Consider the following 21,632-nt stretch of genomic DNA (forward strand, 5'->3'; position numbering starts at 1 on the left):
AATTATATGTCATTTGTATATCAAACTGATTTGTACAGGTGCTGTGCTGAATGTATTTGTAAAGTTGCTTATGTTAAAAATGTTCCAACAGTGGGTCCTGACTGTACTGTAACTGATTAAATGTATATATTCTAACAGATGATACTGGAAGAGAAGAGGTTAATCTCAATCCATCTGACTTTGTAAAATGTTCTGAAATTAAATTACTGGGCCTAGGCCATAAATATTGTATCTTACAATTCTCAGTGCAGCCAGAGACAAAACGTCTGCACTAGGAATGTCTCTGTATTGCCTTTGGGGTGAACTAATTGCTACTCTGGAAGGGTGGAGGTTTGAAATGATTTATGACTTCCAGAAATTTCATCAGATCTTAGCAAGATCTATGTGTGTGTATTATTGACACATACGTGCTAAATCCTGGCAGTTTCTAGCAATGGGAACCAGATATCAGATGACCAGAGGTATGTGATGTCCTTTTGTAATCCATCACTAAAATAATGTTTAATACTACGTGAGACTGAAGTCTCAGAGCAATCTGTTTTGGTAACATGACAAGGAAGAACCCCTCACCTACTTCATCTTGCCTTGCCCTAATAAGGAAAATATCTTGAGATCATAACTCATTCACTCCAATGGAGGTCAGGAAGTTTGTACTGTAACTTCCACTGGGCGGAGCCTAAGCCTTTTCACAGAATCAAATTATGTCCTCACATTTCAAACAAATACTCATATCTCTGGAACCCTAAGGATTATGAAAGTAGTATAAATAGCAAACTATTGAGCACAGACTATTTTTATAGTGATAGTATTCTTTGGGTTCTAAGTCTTAAGCTAAATTTTATAATTCACAGTAAACACATTACCTATTGCATTTGTAATATTTTGTAAACAACTTACACTATCTCAGCACCCTCTCAAGTTGTACACATACTGTCAGCAGCATTTTATTAATCTAGCTGAGAGCTTTCATGTGAGGCCAAGGAGTTATGTCTGTGTTACTTGGTTGTTGAGATATTTAGAAAAATGTGAAAATTATATCTATATAAATTAATATCATAAAAACAACAGTTAATATCTATGTACCTGCACTACACAGAAGTCAGATTTTAATGCAGTTGAGTTTGCTATTGTGTAAGCTTTAAGATAAAATATTTTAAAACCTTGTACATAGCATGGTTTTGGAATTATTGATGTAAATACGAACAAGCAATATTTGATGCCTAGAGGCGTCAGTTGGTGTCATCTGCAGATGCACCTGGAGACTTCACTCAGATGTAATAAGTTGAGCATTGTTTTTTTCTCTAACTGTATGAACCTGTCCATCTATGTTATTTTTAATATTTCCTATGATGGAAACTGTGATGTTTATTGTAAAGAGATATTTAACATTTTCTTTAATTATTTATTATTAAATATATTTACATTGTTCATTGTGGCTGGTCCTTTAGAGAATAGTTTAACTTTGAGAGTACTTATACCTATTGGTGACACTGTGGCCATCCCTTGCAAGAGCCTTAGAGTAGCTGGCTTTGGGGTGTCTGGTGGCAGTGTTACTACCTTATAGTCTTGGCAGAAGGGGGGACAGCTAGTAAATCTGTGCCATCCTTTCTCAGGTGTGTGTGTGTGTGTGTGTGTGTGTGTGTGTGTGTGTGTGTGTGTGTGTGTGTGTGTGTGTGTGTGTGAGTGTGTGTGTGTGTGCAAATCAAATCTCAAAGAGCATGTGCATCAGCTGATTGGAGCAGGTGCATGAAGCATTGGTTTCATAGAGACAGTGGTGGAGAACTTGGCTTAGACAGTCAGCTGAGGTCTCAACTCTATAGCTGTGTCAGTGAGGAGTCTTACTTGGGTCCTGGAGGAAGACAGATAGAGAAACTCAGACCCTGGACTGAGCGTGTTCCCTGTGTGATCTTAAGGGAAACTGTGCTTGATGCAGAGAGTTGCATCTGGAAATACTGGGTGCATCCATTTTTGTTCCAAGTGAACATCCCTCTCCAGTGTCAATGGTGAGGATTCAGGCTCTTTGATTACTGGCCCAGAGTGGGAACTTCACATGGTTCTGCTCATTATTATCAATTGTATCTCTGTGCTGTAGAGTCTACTCTGTCTGACAACAGCATCAGAGATAGATTATAAGGTAATAGTACTTCACACTGAGTGCTGCACCTATCTTAATGCACTGCTTACACTGCAGGAGCCAGTTTCACTGGTTAAAATTAACTGGTCAGGCATTGCAATTAATTCTAGGAATGAGCCTAGAGAATGCTGCAGAGAAATACTTAAAGTTTCACGCTCCTACAATATGGAATTCACTATCATACTAGTTACAATAGTGACTTCTGACTCCTCCTTTCGAACATCCTAGAAAACTGCCTTTCATAAGGCTTAAACCTTTTTTTATTTGATATAGTTATTTTTCTATGGACTTTTAATATAAGTTCATAATTTTACAGTTGCACTGTTATTAATTTTCAATTTTTAACTGTTTAAGTTTTATTGTCTTATGAACAGTCTCTCAAAGATTCGTAGTCCATAGCATCATGGTAATCTAATGGCCTGCAAATGTATTACATCCTTGTTCAAATTGGCTGGGGTTTTAACTAGTGTGTCCAGATCCTTTGATCGAGAATAAATATATTGGAGATTTGTTCTCTGCCATCTGCACTGTAGATAGGAATTGTTTTCTGCTAAAGTTATAGAATTCCAGTTCTTACTCAATGATGGGTCATCAAAATTAGTTAGTTATGAGTACCTAATAGTAGACTTGATTATGAACTCATTGCATACATCCAAGAATCTTTCCAGATCTCATTACATTGCATTTGCATGACAGAAGGAAGCAATAAGTCTGTCTAGTCTGCCCTTGAAGTATCTCAGCCTTCTACCACCCATCCATCCCTATCTTTCCATTTACCTTCATTCATAGTTACTTACTAGGCTATTGATCTGTCAGGATATGTAGAAGCCTAGCCTTATATTCCCATGATAGTTTTTAGTCCCAATATTTTGTGCATGAATAACCCAGAGCAGGCAGAACAAGGATATGTTGGGACACATTACTTCTTGCACTTTTCCATTAGAGGCATGTGTGCTAACCAGACCTGAATTTATGATTTCCCATCCAGTCATCAAAATTACATTTGAATAAAATAAGCCAAACTGGTAAAAAACGAAAAAAACAGAAATCCAAACGAATTGACCACAAGCCCAAGAAACTGATAAAATATGTAACTATTTAATTGAAGCGCTTTTCGTCACCAAGAATGCAATAACTTCTTCAGATACCATCCAAGTTACAAATCACTTTTTTTAAAAACTTTGTAAAACATCACATGGTACTAGAAAACCAATCAACCAACAAAAGTTTAGTTACATCACTACTAGAATTAAAGCAACAACACAAAGTGTTGTTTTCTTAAAAAATGAATTCAATGTTTCTATTTAAACAAGTTGATGCCATCACAATAATAACCAACCTTGTCATTACAAAAGAAAAAACATCCGTTTGAACTAAAATCGGATGAATAATGAAAAGATAAAAAATGAAAATAACAGTAGGAATACTAAGTATTATAGTAAACACTACCCACTCACAAGTGAGACAGATTGTATCTGTTTAGACTCTTCAGTTTAAGAAGACAAGCTATGTTGCATGCTTCGTTCAAACCTGGGTTACTAAAAGCATTTAGCCTTAGTTGCCAGATTAGTTCATGTTCCTCTAACAGTAATCCCTTATGTCCACCTCTAATATCCATTTGTATCTGGCCAATGGCTTTAAACTTAAATTTATGCCCCCCCTGTTGAATGGGAGTGTTTAGCCAATGCATTGTCAAACTTATTTCTATCCAAAGCATATATGTGTTCGTAGACCCTGTCACGGAGCCTACGCTCCGTTTTACCTACATAGAATGCCATACAAGATTGACATTTCACCATGTACACAACAAATTTGGAATCACAATTCAATTTGTAAGCAAGGTTGAAATTTGTATGGTTGATAGTAAAGGCCTTTCCTACCTCTACGTATTGGCACATCCTACATGTGCCACAGGTGTACATACCTTTCAACGTATTAGAATCAGTTGGCACTTTGCTCTCCAGAAGATTTTTAAGATTAGTACCCCTTCTAAAAATTAAAATTGGTTTGTCTCCCAGTTTTTTGACTAACAAGTTATCATTACTAATCAATTCCCGATTTTTAAATAGAATACATTTCACTTTAGAACTGTCTTTACAATAAGTGGTTATAAGACTGATTCTATAGTTGGACGTTAGATTATCATTCCTTGTGTCTGACTGTTGGTCCAAACTATGGTTCAAGATGTTATTAGGTGGACTACTAAACCGAGAGTTAAAAGTGTAAGCACTAAGTATAGGTTTAATTGCCCCTTGGTTCCTCTTATGTATAATGTTGTTTCTTAAAAAATTAATTCAATGTTTCTCCTACTGTTATTTTCAGTTTTATCTTTTCATTATTCATCCGATTTTAGTTCAAATGGATGTTTTCTCTTTTGTAATGACAAGGTTGGTTAATATTGTGATGGCATCAACTTGTTTAAATAGAAACATTGAATTAATTTTTTAAGAAAACAACACTTTGTGTTGTTGCTTTAATTCTAGTAGTGATGTAACTAAACTTTTGTTAGTTGATTGGTTTTCTAGTACCATGTGATGTTTTACAAAGTTTTTAAAAAAAGTGATTTGTAACTTGGATGGTATCTGAAGAAGTTATTGCATTCTTGGTGACAAAAAGCGCTTCAATTAAATAGTTACATATTTTATCAGTTTCTTGGGCTTGTGGTCAAGTCGTTTGGATTTCTGAATAAAATAAGAGAAGTACTCTGCTTTATGCTGAGTGAAGGCAGGCTTGATTGAGTGGTATTTTCTGTAATAAACATGTATTCCTCCAACATGTTCTGTTTGAGGTTGAGATCACTTGACTGTTGATTCTACCATTGTAATTATGAATGTATAATAGGCCTGATAGGATAAGGTCTGTTGAGACTTTATATGTGAGTCAGAGGTTACATGTTAGCAGCTTCTATGATACCTAAGAGAGGGAAAAGCTTTTTTTTTTTTTTTTTTTTAGTGAGAAGGCATTGCGGTCATTCTGGTTGTGCCTAGTACACTAATAGGCATATATATTAAGTGATTATCCTAATTAGAGTACAGTATAATGATTGCATTCCTGGACTTGGATGCCATATCATTAGATATAAGCTGTGTGATGAAACAGGACTTCCTTACAATAGTGGTTATGTGATGATCAAAGGACAGTTCAGTTTTCATATAGGTTCTCAGATCCCTGACTATGGTATCAGCTTTCAGGGGATGTTTTCAATGTGATAGTTAGAAGGGTGATCCTTCCTGCAGAAGGATGCTATTATACTTTTCTTGACATTTAGTTTTATTACATAGTTTTGATACCAGCTATATGTCTGGGAAAGGCCCTCTTGGAGGACCTTGATGCCCTCTGGGAAGTTTATGATTTAATCAAGTTTACAGTCATGTGACAACTTGGTCAGCCATAGACCCTCAACATTGGCTTTGACCTCCATAAAGTAAATGCGAAAAAGGAGTGAACCCTGTTGCCCAAGGACTAAATCCTGGGGTACGCCGCTAATGATTGGCCTTTTGCAGAAGTTAGAGCTGCCCACCCTAATTTCCTGGGCTGTATTTGTGAGCCAGTTTGCTATCTAATGAGTTAAATAAGGGTTTAAATTTAACTTTAAGAGTTCCTCTATGACGTCTGAATGTGTAATGGTGTCAAATGTCTTTTTGCGTTCTAGATATGAAGTCTGTAGTGATGTGCTCTTATCCATTTCTTCAGTATCCTTCTCAAAGAAATTGATCAGGATCCCTCCTTGATGAATCTGAACAAGCCTCGACAAGAGTTTGTAGGTTGCCTATGTCCTTATTTATTAATTCCATAAAGATCCTTGTCATAGCCTTACAGATGAAACTGGTCAGGCTTACTGGTCTGTAACTAACTAGGTCAGTTGATGTCCCATCCTTGAGCAAGAGGATGACTATTGCTGTTGTCCATTCATCTGGCATGAAGCAGGCACATTTGGAGAAAGATATTGAATAGCTTCTTTATGAGTTCTGACAAGTACTGTTTCAAACTGGCCAGTAAGCAGCCTGGCATGTTATCCAGCCCCATGGAAGTAGTGGTTTTGACCTGTTTAATGCATTTATGACTTATTCTTGGGATAATTAAGGGGGGGTTAGATGTGAGTATGTGATCTGGGAATATAGCATGGGTGGGGGTATAATTTTAGTGAATTTGTTTGCTTTTGAATGCCTGTGTGGATTCCCTGTTCACCACCTATTCTGGTAGTCCACTCCACAGTACTTTTAGAGATTAAGGAATAGTTATTCCCTTCAATTGGCAGTCTGTGTCCCTTACTTCTACCTGTGTCCTTCCTGTTCATAATGAGTCCCCCTCACATCACCATGATATGATCTTGAGCAATAGTATCACATCTTTCCTGTCTCTTCTAGCTTCATGTGAGAATAACTTCAGCTGCTCTAGTCTCTGGTCATATTCCTTCCCTTCTCCCTCGTGTATCTTCTAGTAGAGGTTTTCCTCATTCCCTCCATCATCCAGACTTCTTTTTCCTTGTATAGCCTTCAAACCTGCACAGAACTGTCCTGAAGGTATGTTCTGACCAAGGCCCTGTATCATGGTATAATGGATGCATTGCCTCATTGTTCCATGAATTTATTCACTTATGATGCACCCTAACACTCTGTTTGCAGCTGCTACCACCCTCTTACTTTGCATCCAGTGGTCCATTCCAGGTGTGTTCAACATACCCAGAGGCTTTTTCTGCTCGTTTGCTATCAGTGCTGCTCCTCTCAAATGCAGTACTTCACATATGTTTGCACTGACCCTCAGCTTCCACCATTCTGCCTTTTCCTTTCCAAATCCTTTACAAGACTCTTTCCCCAATATCCACTGCTGCAGGTAGTATCATTGTGTAATTGGCTAAGAGGTCAATCCTGCTCTCAGTCAATTCAGGTATGTCAGGCAAACAGATTGTAGAATACCGGACCCAGGACAAACTATTGTGGTGCCCCTCTGGTCACTTCCTTGACTCTTGATACTGTCCATTTCTCAACAAGCTTCAGTGTCTTAGCATTTGAAACAGCAGCTGTCCAGTTACTTGACTATTTAATCATGGCCCTTCCCTAATCCATCCAGCTTTCCCATCAGCTCCACAGGTGTTAGAGAATCAAATGCCTTGTTGAATTCCAGGTAGACTATATCCACTGGTTGTCCACTGGCAGGTTCTACTATAACCCAGTTATAAAACTGCATCAGGTTAGATTGACAGCTCTTTCTGACCATGAGCCCATGCTGGTTGCTATCCTGGAGATCGTTGTCCTCTAGAAGTACTGCTAGCCTTCCCCACTGGATTTTCTCCATAACTTTCCTCGCTACTGTTATTAAGCTAATAGACGTGTAATTATCCAGATTGTTTTCTGCTGCAGTACCCTATATATCAGTGTGACAGTTGTAATTATTCATCCATTCATTCCTCTGGCACTCTTCCACAAGCCAGTGACCTGCTGAAGATCTCCATCCGGGAGTCTCCCAACACAATGGCCAGATTTCTAAGGATTCTGGGAAGTGGCCAATAAGGATATTGTGCTTTAGCCTTCCTAACAGCAGCTACTTCCCTCTGAATCTCTTCCCCCTCTATTCAGGCACTTAACCACCTTTCTTCCCATTCTGCCCTACCTCCATTATACCCTAGCAAGGTGCTGTACCATTGCTTCCTTTTGTGAAAACTGAAGCCATTACCATTCAGTACATCTGCTTTTTTCCAGTCATCTGTCATCTCCCTCCCATCTTTGCTCAGTCTGGCCATTTCTGTCCACTCTTTCCTTGTTTTATTTTTGTACCTAAAAATTCCCGTTTCTTTTCTTGATCCCTTTTGTGAAGCTTAAAAAGAGAATCAGCATTTTTTTTCAGAATGATTCCCTATGATGCCATAGAAAGGGTGACATTTTAGAACTGGTCATTCAGTTTGGAGGGCTCATGTCAAGCATTCCTGAAGAACCTGCTTCTTAATGGACATCAACCTTGTTCATTCTGGCTAGTGGCCACCCCTGAGTGGATCACCTAATCCAGGGATATAGCTAAGATTTTCAGATTTGTACTCACAGTTCCCAGGCTGCTGCCCCCTAGCAAGCCACACCCACAGCAGTACATTGCTGTCCACCCACTCCCTTAAACTGCTGACCAAACCATTCCCCTTTCACAACACTGTTCTCTGAATGGAACACTGACAACCATATGCCAAGATAAAGCAACATAAACATTTCATTCCAAAAAGTGCATCTCATGGGTCAAAAAACAAAATACCCCCTAATTTAAATTTTTACAGACTTCATCCCAATGAGCTATACCCCAATGTCTGAGTGGAAAACCTTAGAAATAGATCTAAATAAACATATATTTTTCTGGTGGAAGAAAATTCTTTGAAATGAGGTGTCTAGTTAATATCCCACGAACACAATCCTGTGTGATGGAGTGAAGAAAGAATGTTCTCTTGGAATCCCAGCTTGTGTAGCAGATCTCTCACCTGAGAGAGATTCCTGATACCTTGAAAAGTTGCTGCAAAGATAAGCAAGTTGTCTTAATATGGAAAAATGCACATACCCTGTAGCCTGCAATGAACTACAACTGGAGCCAGACACCTTGTGAGCATTCTTGAAAGGGCATGGCAGAGAACTGATAATGTCATCCAGACACACACATTCATATGAACCATCTGAAGTCTGGATGAATAAGGATGTGATGAAGAACAAGTGGAAACAAGAGAGTCTGATAGAGCAGAAGAGGAAAGACCCCAATTTCCTCCCACTGCCATCTGTGACCTTGATGAATGATTTTCAGAACCAATTTGCCTAAAACAATCTGTTGCCAAAGAGGAAAATGGAGATTCAGACTTTCTGAAAGAAAAAAGGGGCCAGGATGGGAAGGGATCAGAAAGTCTCTTGAACCAGACCTGCTGGACCGTCCTTGGTTTTGGGAAATTCAAGACTTTTCTTTGGAACCCTTTTGCCATTTATTTTTAAATGCCTGTTTACCTGAATGTTGCTGAGATTGTTTAATCAGTTTTTGCCAACAATGGATGAAGAGATAAAAAATCCCTTGGACAATTTGTTAAAGGAGGGCTGAAAAATCTTAAAGATTCCCTGGATTAGCTTGCCCCTCTCATCATTTTTTTTCTCTGTAGCAGAGCAGACAAAAACTAATCTTCTGTTCAAGGGAGAATTTAAAATTTCATTTTTAACATCATCGCGGAGCTTCCGAGAATGCAGTCATGCAAACCTCCTTAAAACAGTACCAGTGGCCACAGTCCTGGAGAAAGTACCAACAGAGTCATACACACTGCAGACAATGAGTAGTGACCTGTGCAGTAGAAGAAACTTAAGTTACTTAAAGGAGTTTTTCCTCACAAGAATAAACTGCAGATAAAACATTCCTCATCTTTTCATAATTTGTTGAAACAAACCTTAATATATGAGTGACAATTCAAATTTAAAAAATCAAAGTTGTAAAAGTATACACATTTTTCCCATACCTATCAACCATTTTCCATGCTTATCAAAAAGAGTAGGACTGGAATTAACTAAGTGCTTAATAGCAGTGGAATTGACTAAAGCTATAGCTGCTGGGCCAGATATGGGAATAATTTATAACATTTAAAAGGCTGAGGAACTTTATACATCCTATCTGCCTTTTTAGGGGCAGCTGACCATCTATTAGGAAAACACACACATCCTATAAAGCAGACAGAATTTGAGGAATGGGTGTAGGCTCTGAAAAGTCCTTTTGTAATAACTCATAATATTTTATGATGGACTGAGAAATGTCAGTGTTCTCCTAGTGTAAACACCAGCACACTCTACAATAGTCTCACAGAAAGTTAACCCCAACCCCCACAGACAAAATCATTGAGCTCTCTTCTGAGTTTGAATCAGAAATCTGAGGGAAAAAAACTATATCCATTCCTATATCTTCCTACTCAGACTTAGATTTTTTGAATACAAGAGGTTTAAGGAATCACACAGTGGAAAGTCTAGCCTTGCTAGATTTTTCTTTTTGTTTTTTAACCAATTGTTTTTTTGCTGTGTGACCTGTTACTCATTGTTTTAGTTTGTTAGTTGGGATATTTTGCAGACAACCCAATGTTTATGGATATCAGCTGGGTACAACAACCCTATGTCTCCAAGTGTTAGCCAAACATTCCATTTATACTGTGCTGATGATGCCATCAGAAAGCAGAAACATGCATGCCCACAGCTAGTGGGGTTTGGCTTTATTGGCCTGAAATTGTACATAAATAGACTTAAAAGAAAAAACTCATGGACATTCAGAATTGCCATTTAGCTGAAACACCTGATGTCCTTAAAGGGTAATTTGCATATATCCCATGTCACCTCTAATACAAGAGGTTTAAGGAATCACACAGTGGAAAGTCTAGCGTTACTAGATTTTTCTTTTTGTGTTTTTTTAACCAATTGTTTTTTCTGTGTGACCTTTTTACTTATTGTTTTATTTGTTAGCTGGGATATTTTGCAGACACCCTAATGTTTATGGATATCAGCTGGGTATGACAACCCTGTGTTTCCAAATATTAACCAAACATTCTACTTATGCTGTGTTTATGATGTTGTTAGGCAGGCAGATGTATCCATGTCCACAGCTAGTGGTATTTGGTTTTATAATGGCCTAAAGTTGTTGATAAATAGAGTTAAAAGAAAAGAGCCATGGACATTCAGAATTGTCATTTAGTTAAAGCTCCTGATGTCCTTAAAGGGTAATTTGCATATATCCCATGTTGCTTCTAATGCAAGAGGTTTAAGGAATCACACAGTAGAAAGTCTAGCTTTGCTAGATTTTTCTTTTTGTCTCTTAAGAAAAAGAGAAATTCTTCTTCCTTTTACCACAGTTCCAAATTGTGACAAAAAACACCTCTTAAACGCTGGATTTACCAGTTGTATGCAAGAAACCATGTGTCAGTTCCCTGAAGGCAGTTCACAAAAAATAAATTTGGGGAGTTCTAATAAGACATTTGGATACAAAAGCGTACATAGTGATAACACAGACTATGCCTCTTCTGAGACAGTGCACTATGTCTGACTATGAAGAAATCACAAATGTAATGTTCATGGTTCTCTTTGACAGACACTATTCACCCCAGCAAACCACATCACTAATCACTCAGAAGTGATCATTAACTGCTGTTTATTTTTGAATATTACCTGTCCTCAAAAAAATGATGCCCGCATTTATTTCTATTTTATACATCAGTTAACCAGGTAATCCCACTGGACACAAGTGTCCTGTTTCAGTGGTGACCCTAGTGCCCTGAATAGCCATGTGAAGGCTGAACAATACATGATGGAAATGATCAAACTCTGCACCCTTGACAGTAGCTGTTTATACTTCTGATATTTCATTGAGAAGATAAAAAACATAAACGTTATAGTAATATAGTTCCACTTGCTGCTATAGGGCACCCCCTTGTAGACTGATGTAAAAAATAAATGAAGAAATAAATATAAATGTATTGTGCTGTGGGCAGTACTGTTACCACTGCCCACAGATTATCTGATTTTCTGCCCGAAAAAATGAAAGAGCAATCACTGTAATGTATTTCAGCCTGTTCCTTTCAGACACTAAGTTCTGTTCCACCTCCCCTAACAAGTCACAGCAATGATGACTTTAATGTGATCAGTCTCAAGCTGCATTGTGCTTTCTTCCATCAACTGCTTTCCTTATTTATCAAACTTCCATCTTCAAAATATGGACAATGTAGAGCAAAATATAGAACCCTTGCTAAATTCCAACTAGGTAGAATAGAAGGTGGCAAACTATTTCTTCTTACTCAGTTTTTTTGATGAACTGATATGATTCAGTATTACTACCCATGAATATTTATTTAAAAAATAATGTTAGACCTTTTCAGTGTGGAATAGTATGGAATGTAAATTTTAACACAAACTTAAATTAACCTCTGAAGCAAAAGATAATCATAATTCCTTCTGCATCTATATTAGAAAACCAATAAACAACACCCAGCAGTGTCTGGAACTAATTCAGAATGACACTACCCAGTATGACCAGCTAACACAGCAGTAGCCAAATTCAGGGCAAACTTTACCCCAGAAAATTTTATCCCTTGTCTGTCAATTCCTGTATCTCTTGCACTCAATATCATCATAGGTTCATAGGTTCATAGGTTTATACTAGGCTATCTGCCCTAAGGCATTTATAAGCCTAGCCCAAAGTTTTGTGGCTTACGCCACCCCTTATATGAAAAAATACTGTGCCCATTAGTTTGTTGGGCCTCTGTCCAGCAGTGACACAGAGATGATTCCCGGGGTAAACCTACGATCTCCCATCCACAGGTCAAGATTTCTCTTGAACAGAGCCAGCGAGGTGCTCTGCCTCACATGGACCGGGATTTTATTCCACAGCATAGGGACTCTCTGAGTGATAAATCTATCCCTCCAGCATGTCCTATTTATATCCGTGCTAAGGTTTAAGTCGCTTGCTCTAGTGGTTTTGGTGGATTTGGATTTTTTGAGGTGGAGCATGTCCATTAATTCCGGGTTGGACATGGCCTTGTATGTCAGGCACATGTCACCTCTGAGCAGATGGTATGCGACTGAATAGAGCTGGAGTTTCTTCAATCTGGCAGCGTATGACAGATTTTGGAGTCCCTTTATCCTTTTGGTGAGGAACTTTTGGGGTCTCTCCAATTGTTGCAGATGTCGGGTGAGATACATCCCGAATGGGGCATTGTACTCGATCATTGGTCTGATAAGTGAAGAGTACAGGGGAACAATGACCTCACTAGATCTGGATGTGAATCCCTTCATGATCAGGTGGGCAATGTAGAAGGTCTTTCTAACCACTTTAGCAACGTGAGTGTCAAAAGAAAGGCCACTGTCAACCTGGGTCCCCAGGTCCCTGATAACCTCTTCTGTGCTTAGTGGATTGCCACCTATATGGTAGCTTGGAGTTACCTTGTTTTTCCTGAAGGGTATGACTATACATTTTTTGGCATTTAACTTCAGACCATGGCTCTGGCACCAGCTATCTGTTTCCGTGAGTCCCTTCTGAAGGATATCCATGTCCGATGCACTTTCCACTATGGCGCCCAGTTTGCAGTCGTCTGCAAACTTTGTCAGCCAAAGTCCTCCCATGTTGGCCTGTACTTCTGAGAAGTAGATGCCAAACAATAGGGGGCCAAGGACCAAGCCCTGTGGGACACCACTTGTGACCGGCTTGGAGTCTGACATAGCGCCAGCAACTCTAACCCTGTGGGTTCTGTCCTTAAGCCAGTTTGCAACCCATCTTGTGACATATGGGTTTACATTTAAGCTGGTAAGTTTTTCTACAATACCCGAGTGGGGTATTGTGTCGAAAGCCTTTGCAAGGTCAAGGTAGGCTGTATGGACTGCCTTTCCCTCATCAATGGCCTTGGTGACTGTTTCGAAGAAGTCGACAAAGTTCAAAAGGCATGATCTGCCCTTGACGAAGCCAAACTGGGTCGGGTCCAATGTCTTGAAGTCCCCTATATCTTTGTTTATGAGCTCCGTTATGATCCTCTCCATAGCTTTGCAGACTAGACTTGTTAAGCTTATGGGGCGGTAATTACCAGGGTCAGTAGAGGCACCGCCTTTGTGGAGTGGGACCACAGTTGCCGTACGCCACTCCTTGGGCATGTATCCTGTGGTAAGGCTGAGATTAAACAGCTGCCTTATGTGCGGGTTTAATTCCTCATTTAGCTCGTGTAGCACACAGCCGGGGACACCATCCGGTCCCATTGATGCTGTGTTTTTAGCTTTAGAGAGCAGCTTTCACCTGCGCATTTGAGATGTCTGGGAGGCTACACTCCACTGGGATAGTTATCTCTCCTTTAGGGGGGGAGAGGGGGGTGAAGTTTGCACTGAACCTGTCTGCCAGTATGTTGGCAATGTCTGTGGGTTCAGTGATTTTTGTATCATTTTGGACTAATTCTGAGCATATCTGGGAGTTTCCACCCAGGTTCCTAACATAGCTGAAAAAGGCCTTATGATTGTCCTTTGAATCCATGGCAATTTGTCTCTCAAAATTGGCCTCAGTTGATTTTACGAGTGCTCATATTTTTTTACTAATAATGATCAGGGATGACTTCCCTTTTATGGATTTTGTTCTATCATGTAATAGCTTTCTCCTCTTATTGTAAAGTTTGTTAATGTCTTGGGTCCACCAGACTGGATGTTTGCCCTTTGTGGAAAGAGTCTTGGTTTTATTTGGGATTGCCTGATCCATGCAGTCCTGGAGGTGTTCATAGAAGGCATTTGTAAGGGCTTCCGCAGCTTGGGTTGTGGTTTCCACTGGCTCAGGGGCCTTGAAGGATACCACACCAGTCTTGAGTAGTGTGAAGTTTGCTTTAGAGAAGTTCTTCACTGTGGTCTTTTTTTGTTTGGGATGGGGGCGGGATGTGGATTTCCAGTGAGATTAGTTTATGATCAGATCTCACCAATGAGGGATATACTTCCGGTGTGGAGCATTTTGTCCCCATGTTTGTGATAATGAGATCTAGTATATTTTCTCCTCTCGTGGGAACAGTGACTAGCTGCTCCATGGTGTTTGAATTTATGAACTCCAGGAACCGTTGGGCTAGAAAGTTAGGGCTTGAGTAATGTTCCCAGTCTATATTCGGGTAGTTGAAGTCACCCAATATGATGGTGTTTGGAGATACATTTATACCCTCCAGTGTCTTCAGGAAGGCTGTGTGGGGTTCCTGAGTTTGAGAAGGTGGCCTGTAGCATGCTACAATTTGTAGAGCAGTTTTGCCTATGGTTAGTTGCACCTGGATGGTTTCCGAAGCTTCGTGCGTTGCCACCAACCTGGATGTGTGGGTATCCTTTATGAATATGGATACACCCCCTCCTTTTGTGGTGTGGTCCGGGTTTTGGGGCCGGAACATATGATATGAGGTAAAACCTAATAGTGCCGGGGTGCTCTCAGGAGCCTTGAACCAGGTTTCAGTTACAGCACAGACATCGATGTTCTCCATACTGAGAAGGGCCTCGAGTGCGTGCATTTTGAGATTTAGACTTCTAGCATTGAGCAGCATTACCCTCAGTTTCTTCCCATTTTTGTTTTCTATGGTGGTAGGTTTAGAATTTGAGCCTTGCCTAAAAAAGGCACTATGGGGGTGGCAAGAGCCTTAGCCAATATCCGGAATCCAAGGGGTGACAGGTGCAAGCTGTCCCTTGTGAAGCAGCATGGCTTGTCAAGCATGTCATCCCAGGCAGACAGACACTGGATCCCCTTTGAATGACACCAGACATTAAGCCAATTGTTAAAGCTGATCATCTTGTCTCTATATTGTGGCATCATTCTTGGTGAAAGAAGGATACTGCTCAGGGTCAGGGTCATACCTGCCTGGGCTACATAATCAGAGAGCTCCTCTATGTCTCTTTTCATGTAGTCCAGGGAGGTACGTCTCAGGTCGTTCACACCAGCATGGACAATGACTGTGTCATATTTGTACTTGCCGTGGAGTGACCCGAGTGCTTGTGTTATGTGGCGGATTCTAGCGCCCGATAGGCAGCTTACTGTGACCCTCTCCTTGTTCAGCCTGGTGAGTGGGACATCAGTGTGTCTGACTATGGAGTCACCTATGACAAGTATGTTTGGTGAACATGTGCTGAAGATACATTCTAAGACCAACAATGCAATATACTCTCCTGAATCTCAGAAAATCAAATAATTCTACCAATGCAAGAACACCAGATCCCGACTTTCAAAAACAGATAAAGAAACTTGATGGGGGACAAATTTATTGGCCCATGCCTACCTCATCTCTGAAGCAGACATTCTCTACAAGTTAAACAATGTGACACCATAACATCCATATACATTTATCCAAGATGACGGGATGGAATCCCATAAATTTGTTCCTGGAATGACCTGATTTTGCCCCTCCCAAGAAACAGGTAAAAACCTAAGGGTTGTTCATAGGCAAGGTGAATGCAGTCTTTTGACTCTGCGGTCTTGCAACTCCTACAAACCTAGGAGCTGCTTCAGGTTGCTGCTACAGAAAACCTCCACCATAGCTATCAACTTTTTTGTTCATGAATCGACATAAATTCCAAAATAAAGGACAGTTTTTAAATATTTCACTAATATTTCAACAGGCGCTGTTTGGTCAGTTCTACACAGAACCCATACCTTAGTTCTTAACTTTTTTTGCTGAAAGGTAGAACAACTGATATTTTCTGTCTTGCTCAAGAAACTATTTCTTACTTATTCCTTTAGCCATTTTGTTTGCTAATTGGCTTCTTCCAGCTATCTGCAAGCCAGTTTTCCTATATTGACACACTGTTGTCTTCTGTCAGCTCTGTTTTGTTCAGCTTTTCTCTTTCCCTAAGCTACTGCCAGAGCCATGCTGTCCTGACAAGTCATGGTGGATGGAAATTGCAAAGATAGCCTCCAAGCAATTGATTCCCGTTTGGAAGGGCAGCTGCAGGAAGGGTGAAAATATACTAAAGGAAGATCAGGCCACAGACCACTGAAACACACAAACCCTACAACGATATTAGATAAAAGAAAGGCACATGCCTAAATACTACTTATTAAACTCTACTACATCCTGCAGATGAATGCAGCTGTGGCCAACTAGCTAAATGTAATGACTACTTAATTAAAAAAAAACTCTGACATAAAGTAAAAAAATAATCATGCAATCCATCAGCTGTAGCAAGGAAACCAAAATGTTTCAAATTCCATTATTTCTACTTCCTCATACTGCAGTTCTTTAAAAAATACTTAACTGAAGCAAATGACCTGCTTTACAAAAGAAATAAAAACAAAACATCACTACATGGGAGTTACTACCAAAGTCTAAAGCTGTGTGGGGAGGGGGGGGGGGCAATTAAGTTTTATGATTATTGTTTTCTTTATTAATTTATTTAAGAATGTAAATTAACTGTTACGGACCACAATCCAGGACCAGAAATGAAGAAATAAAATATATTAAGTACAGAAGAAGTAATTAGGGACCTGGGGTCCCAAGTTAATAGCAATCTCTCATTTGACAACCATGTGGCCAAAGTGGTTAGAAAAACATTTTATATAGCCCACCTAATCATGAAGGGATTCACATCAAGATCAGGGGAGGAGGTCATCATGCCTCTTTACTCATCCCTCATCAGGCCCATAATTGAATACAATGCCCCTTTTGGGATGTACCTTACCAGACACCTGCAGCAACTGGAAAGACCCCAAAAGTACCTCACCAAGAGGATCAAAGGGCTCAAACAGATGCCATATGCTGCCTGGTTAAATAAACTCCAGCTCTACTCAGTGGCACACCGCCTGCTCAGAGGTGATCTGTGCCTGATGTATAAAGCCATGTCCAACCTGGAATTAATGGACATGCTGCACCTCAGAAAATCCAAATCCCATTGAGCTACGCACTTGAGAGACTTGAACCTCATCACTGAAATAAATAGGACATGCTGGAGGGACAGATTCATAACCCAGAGGCTCCCTTCACTCTAGAATAAAATCCCAGTCCAGGTTAGGCAGAATCCCTCATTGACTCTCTTCAAGAGGAATCTTGATGAGTGGATGGGAGATCGTAGGTTTACCCCGGGTATCACTTCTGTGTCACTGTTAGACAGAGCCACAGTATACTAATCAAAAAAAGGCATAGCAAAATTAATTTAAAATGGGTGGCGAAAGCCAAACACACTCTGGCTAGGCTTATTAATGCCCTAGGGCAGATAGCCTAGTATGAACCTATGAACCTATATCTGTGTATTTGTGATTCTCCTTCTATTTTGGTAGTTCCTTATAGATCTGTATCACTGCAAAAATAAGTCCAATAGGTTTACTTCCCTATTTGTTAAATGGATAAGTTAGATTATTATTGGTTATGGCACGAAGGGTCCAAAATTACAGATCAAACAAATTCTTACCACTTTTCTCAGAAGTCACCAACACAATATTGTGTTATAACTGGTATTAAGAGAACATGCACCTCATTTTCAGTAACAGGCAAGCACAGACTGTTTCCTTGCACTCCCTACATACAGGCACACCTCTCAAATGTCCAGAATTTTGCAGAATGTCCAAGATTTTTGCCTTGCACCTTTTGGTTTACTCCTCAAAAAATGTGGTCTTCTGTTAAGTCACTAAAGATTGCAGTCTCCAAATAATGACACTCATTCAAGTTTCAGACTTTATATCCTTCAGGAATAAAGTATACAAAGTATATAAACCACATATGTCTATTATAAGTTTGATTCCTTGTATAATTATTGTCCTGATACAGTATATTTTGTATGCTACTCTCTTTTGCATTGTATGTAATAGTTATTATGTCTCTGTGGAGCTTTTCTCCCCGGGCCTCTGCTGAAAATGGAAATATATCCAGTCAGACTAGCCCGGTTAACAAATGTAAAATAAATAAAAATAAAATATAAAACCTGCTTATTCTTGCAACTTTCTTAGTTTATAAATTTGTCCTTATTTTTGGTCACTTGTGCCACCATTATTTTTATGCTTTGTCTAGAATTCCTGGGGAAAGACGTGTTGTGTCCTTCAGCAAACAGGTTAGCAAATGCGGTTCTGGTTTAAGTCGCAGTTCTTCTGCTGTCATGTGGTTCTGTCTGTGCGGCTATTCTAACATGATGACAGGTGAGAGGAAAGCTCTAACAAATTAAAATTTAAAGGGGCCACAGAACATTTGTGGCATTGTGATATTTTAATAGTAACATTGTTTTTCCCCTAGGCAAAATAAAACATTTTAGAAATGTGCTTTCAGGAGTCCCTGATTTTACTTTGCATTTTTACCATTTCCTTTGCCAGATCTTTTACTTTTACAGTGAATCACTGAAGCTTATAAACTATAGCAGGTTTGATACTATTGCCAGAAATGGAAGTAGTAGGTAAATTACATCTTTATCTATTAATTTGTGGCAAACAGCAATGCTGCTAATCTAGTCATCAAATAGGATGCAGAGGAAAGGGCATTTGGTGTATTTTTATTTTAATTTGTATTTTTAAACTGGGTAGGGCACATTTATGCATTAGTTTAAAGTTGCACCCGCCTCCTCACCATATGGTTCCAATGCCTTTGCTTACCTGCAGAATTGCAGTTGCTGATATCAGTGACACATCTCCTTCACTCCCACCCACAGTGCCAGCTAATAGATGACTGGAAAGCTGCATCAAAGTACCATGCGGTCAGGTGAATTTCACACCTTTCTCCCTACCTAATGGACTGTGCTAACTGGGCAATTATCACCCATTAACTAAAGAAATGTTAAGCTTGCAAATGCTTCATGATCTGCAAATTACTATGCAGCCTTAATTACATTTGCATGTGCTGTTATCATTTTATTTTATTTATATTCTTAACTTTTAGTTTTTCTCTCCTGGCTGTTAGTGCCTGCCAGATTGTACCCCGACTCCACAGACACTGTACTGAAGTGCGCACTGTCAGTATGCCTCCTGACATCCATGACCTGATCTTAAATGCTGGTACACCACATTTAGGTGTGACACAACAGAGCAATTTATTATAATATTGTCAGTACAGTAATGGAAAGAAGGACGTAGGAAGGGAACGTCCCCATAAGCACTAAGTGTTATTACATCTGCCAATATAAGATATGAGATGGTGCTCCTTGGCAATAAACATTGTATTTGCTTATACAGTATGGGAGACCTGTATACTGAACATTACATTTGTCTCTATGGGAAGTGGAGATGTCCATAGAGAACTGAGCGTTTGTGTGTGTGTGTGTGTGTGTGTGTGTGTGTGTGTGTGTGTGTGTGTGTGTGTGTGTGTGTGTGTGTGTGTGTGTGTGTGTGTGTGTGTGTGTGTGTGTGTGTGTGTGCTTGTGTTTAAGGAATGGGAAGGAGAGACACATAGACAACCAACAATCAGTACTGAAAAGGAAGCAGATCTAGTGAAAAATTATTGCATTATGCTTCAATGGGAAATAAAGGGAAGGAGAAAGACCTTAGATACAAGCATTAATCTACATTATACAGAGGGGATATGTACTGCTTGTACATACTACCTCATGCAAACCTCAATACGCACACACAGTATTAGGTCCAAGTGTGACCATAGAGCACAAGGTGTTATTGTGTTGGAAGGGATTCTTCTGGAGATTTTGTGATGTGATGAGAAGGAGTACATGGCTAGGCTTAAAACAGCCTTTGTGGTCATTAGCCTAGTAAACACCTATGAACCACAGTGGAAATTGATTAGATGGTATTGGATGCACAATGATAGTAAACCAATGTCTATGAATTCCACATCATTAACAATATTAGTTAATAATGAGTTTATACATCATCTAACTGTACATCCTGTATAGAGAACTTTGGAACACAGAAACCTCTATAGAAAAAAGCTTCTTCTAGAGTCTTTACCATCATTCTTGGTGTTTCAAGCATACATATCAAAAAGAAAATAACAGGGGATGCAGGGAATGGATATTAAGTTAACACTACAATAAAATCTACACAGGGACTTAGTAACATGCATTATTTATTTATTTATTTATTACATTTGTTAACCAGGTAATATCTGACTGGGCTAGGAGTACGTTTTTAGCAGAGGCCCGGGGAGAAAAGCTTCAGAAAAGTAACTAACAAAGCTAATACAGTCACTATTATCGCTATTATTTAAGTACAAAACAAATAACAAAGCTAACAATACTGATTATTTGCATACAAATACAAAGTCAGAGTGCACAATATATACAGTGAAGAGTTAATGCAGATACAATGTATAGTGGGGTATTAACAGAGACACCAGCAGTTGCAGTTTCATTTATAGCAATGATTGCAAATGTACTCAAGGCCAACGTGTATCTGAGAGAAGATGTAAACTATAAAATTCTGTGAAGTTAACATCACAGAATCTCCAGAAGGATTCAGCAACAAAGTTTCTAGGACCAGTAAAAAAACTGTTGCCAAAGCTCTAAGAAAGCATGACCTGGCATCAGTTTATTACGTTTTCCTTATGCCCACTGAGGCTTCTTTTTGATGTTATGTTTGTGATATATTCAAGCCTTTGAGTACACCTTGGGCAAACAATGGAGCCCTGCCCATAAGAATAGTTTAGAGTCCATTTTTTGCCATAGAGATACACTAAGCTTCTTCCTAAGTATGTACTACTGCATCAGCTATATGTCTGTGAAGATTTTGCATGTAATTGCATTTCTGTGTCTATTTTGTTTTGCCAAACTTGTATTTATATTTCTTTGAAAAGCTCATCTTATTACTAGATACAGTGTTAGCATTTGTCATATGGGATGATTATTTCAGCAGTGCATTTTCTAATTTGCAGAGTTGCTATGTCACAAATGGAAGATGGAAGATCACCAAATACCCTTTGGCGATTGGAAATGTGAACTCATTAATCTAACTGATACAAAAGCAAAAAGGGCCAGGCACTTCAAAGAACATTGTGTGCTTCACTGAAATGTGTATGCACAAGTAAAAACACTATTTTCTCAGGTTTAACCAGTTGCACATGGAAACCACATTAACAGTGTTGCAAAACATAGAAACAAGAAAAGTTTAA

Source organism: Protopterus annectens, chromosome 4.part0 (assembly GCF_019279795.1).
Source record: "Protopterus annectens isolate FY-2018-M chromosome 4.part0, PAN1.0, whole genome shotgun sequence".
Lineage (NCBI taxonomy): Eukaryota > Metazoa > Chordata > Ceratodontiformes > Protopteridae > Protopterus > Protopterus annectens.